The sequence below is a fragment of the Sinocyclocheilus anshuiensis genome, unplaced genomic scaffold (assembly GCF_001515605.1).
Source record: "Sinocyclocheilus anshuiensis isolate Anshui unplaced genomic scaffold, SAMN03320099.WGS_v1.1 scaffold278, whole genome shotgun sequence".
Lineage (NCBI taxonomy): Eukaryota > Metazoa > Chordata > Actinopteri > Cypriniformes > Cyprinidae > Sinocyclocheilus > Sinocyclocheilus anshuiensis.
Window position 1 is genome coordinate 125,307 of NW_015546072.1, and position 5,379 is coordinate 130,685.

Genomic DNA, 5,379 nt, shown 5'->3' on the forward strand with positions numbered 1-5,379 from the left:
GCGTTTTGATTCAAGTGTACTGACCTACTTTTGATTTATTCGTCCAAAATGTGGCATATTCCATCGGCGTTAGGCTATAGGACTTCCGTTTTTATGACTGGATTCTACAAACCAGTCTGTGTTTTCCACATCGCGGAAATTATGTCTCAGAGTAATCAGTGCAATTTGGGAAAGATCAATTAAATCAATTAAATCTGTATGTGGATGTGTGTAAATATTCAAATGTAATCCCCTTTGTAATCGTTAACATTTTCATAAGTAACTGTAATTTAATTACACATTTTTTCTTAGTAACTGTAACTGATTACAGTTACATTTATTTTGTAATTAAATTACGTAACGCCGTTACATGTAACTAGTTACTTCCCAACACTGATCATCATGAAAATCATTAATTATAGGCCATGATGAATTCATAGTTCAAGTGCAACTGCAAAGTACAAACATTTGGTACCAAGGACTAGTTTATTTCTTTAAAACAAATAAATAAATCCAATTCAAATCCAATCTGTTGGAAATTAATGGGTACGAGATCTGTAGAATATAAGCCCAAAAATATAAATGGTAAGTTTCATTTCAGATCTTTAATTACATTTCACATCTCCACACGTATGGTTTGGTCTGTACATTCTGTTTTAAAGCATAAAAACATATAATAATATTAATTATTAATCATGAAATGAACAGTTCCCTGATTGGCTTGGGTTCCGTGTTTGGAGCCCTAATTACAACACTTTTTCTGTTGTTGCGTTGCTCCACATTTGCTCTGTGAAAAACATTTTCGTTCTCAGACTTTATAAAAAAAAAAAAAAAAAAAAGTGCTGAAATATTCTCACCAATATAGAAACTCCACACATATAAACACGCAACAGTGCACACTTTTGGCATGCAAAATAATTCTGCCTCTCAGTTTTGTCTGACTTTGTTGCCAAAACTGCTCGATGCACTTTAAAAAGACTGTAACTCTACACCAAAACAGTGTTCAAATTGACATTTGGCTCATCACATCAATATAACACCTACCGTCTGAGCTTCCAATAACTTGAATCTTTCCTTTCAGCAAAATACAAATCCCACACCGTACCACACAGATGGCTCTGGCAATTTGATATACCTCACAAATAAGATTATTTTGGTGTTTTAGGCCACATACCCGTCAAGTGTCAGCCAGCCTCCATAACATTTCCTCATTCTCATCAATGCCGAAGCCAAACTGTTTTGCCCGTTAGCACCAATGCATGCATGGAAATGTCTCATTTCAACTTTCACGCTAGTTTTGAAAGGGAAAACAAATCAGGATGCGTTAGCATATTTGATGGAGGATGTGTGTAACTGCAGTGACAACCGCCTGGACGCCAAGCGCCGGTTACCAGCAGTTCGCATTAAGTTACGCAAACACTAATTGGAGAGTACCTGGCTCCACTTCACTGACTGTTTTCCGTTTTTGGCAGCGTCTCAACAGCGAGCTCACTGCTGTTTCACTTGATTAGCCCCAAATGGGGAAAAAAAGCTGGCTAATTTAGAAAATGTCAGAAAAAGAGAGGAACCTTCAACGCAAACATGCGTATGGCCTGTTGGCACCGCAATTGCTTTTGATTTCCGGATGTCCCTGAAAATTGATTTTCAGCTGTGATTGCGTACATTGAGGCTAATCAAAGGTTTTGAACAATTGCTCCGGTATGATCTTCCGACATAAATTCGCAGTGTAGAGCATACCGACTTTTGCCAGAAACATTTGCTAGAGATGACCTCACAACATACCTTTCAAATGGTTCCCAGTTGCGTTTGGATGCCGTATTTTCTTCTGATTAGCTCCTAAATGAGCATGCATGCTGATTCTCAGTCCACAAGGAATGTTGAATTTCGTACAAAGTGCGTACTTCTGTCTTATTTCTCGTGGCCAGGTTTCGTGTCTGCTTAACACATCTTTACTTTACACCTTCACACCACATTTGTCTCACTTCTTGTCCTCGCGAACGGGAGCTGCACAACAAGATAATGCACAACTCATAATAAAATGAGTGCACCATTACTGCCACGGCTCTTCCTTACTCCATTTGGCAGGAAGGAGAAAATAATAAATTGGTATGAATTACAGTGCATCTACTTATCCCTCAGAGTCAAATTGTTCAGTAATGCTCATAACAACCAGAAGAAGCTCTTTAGTGGTAATGCATGGCTGCTTTGTCTAAGGAAGACATCTCCTCCTGAGCCTCGCCTTTGTGCGCCGGTGAAATGTGGTCTTTCGTTTAGCACCGTAATGCATTACACTGTTTGTGGAGGAAGAAGCAGATTGATTGCGGAGAGCTGGGAGATTAATAACACGCACCTTTCGGTTATGACACCCATTGTTTCATAGATGCCCCGTAGAAGTGTGCTCCGAAAAATGCATCAGTGTGTAAAATATTGAGCCTGCAGCTTTTCATTACTCTCAGCGTCAGAGACAAATACAGCTAAACAGTAATAAACAGTTTTTTTATCATTGAAAATACTATAGTGGGGAGAAAATGGCATGTCAAATCCGCTCCAAAAACAACTCTTGTTTGGAGGCGCGGGAGACATGGAGGTTGTGTCGTTTAATAAAAGTGTCAGGTCCCAGACAGAGCTGAGGAGTCTTTTGTCCTGACAGCTAACGCAGAAAAATGAGCGACCTGTGGCCACGCACGCTGCAGGGAAGCCCTGTAAGCTGTAACCTTGAGAGGAGGAAGCCCACCACCCCCTTAATGCTGCCATAGTTTCTAAATGGACTTTGTGTTTGTTTTGAGTTTTTGCAGGAATTCATCTTTTTATAGATATGCTACCAGGAGAGCAGTTGAACTTGATGTCCAGAGCTGTTGCATTCATGGATTGGTCTATTGTAAGGTCAGTATCTTAAATATGTCTTTTCTGGGTTACAATTTTAGATGGCAAATTGATGATTTACTAGGTAAAACAAATTTGTACATTTGATCAGTCCAATCATGCCGCATCCTCTTTAAATTTTAAAAACAAACAGGAAAGGACTGAGAGACAGTTTTAGAGAAGGACAAGTTTGGCTTAAACATTTCTGGCTGTTTTCTCCTTTGCCCCCCTACTGAGCCCACTTGGACTCGAGGAGGAAACGGGATCATTCTTGACTTCCTCTTCTAGGATTATATAACACATCACACTGAGTTTTGCTTCAGGCTGTTTTATGTCCCGTGAATTCACTTGACTCATAGCCACAGACTCATAGCATGTTGACACAGTGAGGAGGGAAAAATGAGACTAGGAATGTGGGGAATATGAGAATGGGATGATATGATTTTGTGGTAGTAATGCACACAGTGCAAAATACAGAGAAACCTGTTTCCATCAATATTAAGCAGCACAACGGTTTACACTGAAGACCAGAGTAATGGCTTCTAAAAATTGTACTTTTTACATCACAGAAACAAATAAAAAATATTTGAGATTTAATGTCACAGTATTACAGTTTTTATTGTATTTTTGATCAAATAAAATGGCCTAGGTGAGCATACCGGACCTCTTTCAAAAACTTTTCAAAATCTTACCAACCACATACTTTTGAACTGTAGTATATAATGAAGTGAAAAAAATATATACAGAATTGTACAAGTCAGTACAGGTTATGAAAACATTGCATATTGCATTGTTAATGAATCTGTTGTTGTCTAGATTGTAAAAATTAGATAAAGATAGAATAAGAATAACAGCATGTTTTAATGTTGTTCCAAAAGACGAATTAATCCTAATTAAAATTTTGTACAATATATGTTATTCAGGGGCAACAGGAAATTAAAAATAGTTTGATACAATTAAAGCTGAATTTGGAACAGATTTAATAAACACCATTTTCTGACACAACAGTGCTGATAATAATAGCATAATTATTTATAATAATTAGTCAAATAGCAAAACAACTTATTGTTAATCAGTTTTTGTTTTATGTCATTTTTAACCTCTCTACTATCTGTACCCTCCACAATTTATCTGCAGGGCCAGCTTTGTTCTTGTTATTTAATTTGCTGCTGTATTATTTCATTTATTTCTTGTGTTGCACAAATTGCTTTTTGACCTTGCCCGTTATAAAGCATAAGTGAATTGAAAAGCCATTGATACACAGACATTTGTGCACCGACTGTACGCAGGCATTAATCTTTCCACCTGCATTGTGGGACCCTGTTCCAAGATGGTCAGATATATTTATTTATTTCTTTGTGCCCTGTATTGTTTTCATTATCTTAAGAGGACACAGAAAAGCTCATTGATGCAGCCGTCTGCAGTGGCGAAGCACACACTTGCTCAGACTCACACATACACACACACTCTTGCAGGGCATCTAAAAGTGCCTCTCTTGCATTCTGCTCTGACAGTGATAGAGTGAGTCTGGCCTTTTTGTTATATTTCTTGTATTTGTAAATGCTGTGTCCTACGTTCCAGCCTAAGGCCAATTTAAATGATCTAACAACTGTTGCCCATCTGATCCATTGTCTTTAAATACATGACTAACTTATCCTCCTTGGTCCTACTGAATGGTACCACACTTTTTAGATCTTTTTAGAAAATATTCCGTGCAGTGATCTTGACCTATAACTATCATAAAGCAATGCAAAACAAAATAAAATGAGTCACAGACAAATACAAATAAGAAAATTATTTACCCAAGAAGAAAAATTATGTAAGTTGAAAGTTTTAAAAGAATATATCTTCAAATATATATTTTAAAATGTAATAATAATAATAATAATAATATATATTTTTTTATAATAATGTATTAACTATTGGCTAATAAGGATTTTTGCAATAATAACAACAACAACAACAATAATAATAATAATAATGTATTAACTATTGGCTAATACGTTTAAATATGAACTCAAACATTAACTGAGGTATCTAGTTTTAAGGATTGTTCTTATATCTTCAAGTATATATTTTAAAATGTATATAATATAAAATATGCTATTAAAATATTTCTTATCTACTAAAGATTTATGCAATAATAATAATAATAATAATAGGTTAAAATATGAACTCAATAAAAAATTTACTCCGGTATCTAGTTATCTCATTGGAAAACTAGGCAAACATAATTCAAATATATTTTCTTACATTTAATGGTTGCATTTTACTTTGTAATTTCACTGGCTCGCAGATGCAGGCCATGGATGAGTGATAGAGAAGCGGCTCACCTATGGGGTCCGTCCATTGCTGGAGTGTATCAGTGTTGCCTTTGGTGTTGCAAGAGAGCACAGATCACACAGCGTGTGTCACATTCTGTTTCAGTGTTGTTGCCTTGTGGATGTATACCTTTATGTTGCAGAGATGACCACTCTTAGTCTTAGTCTCATTTGGAGAATCGCTCTTCTCCAATTTGGTCTGAGACAGTAATTTCTG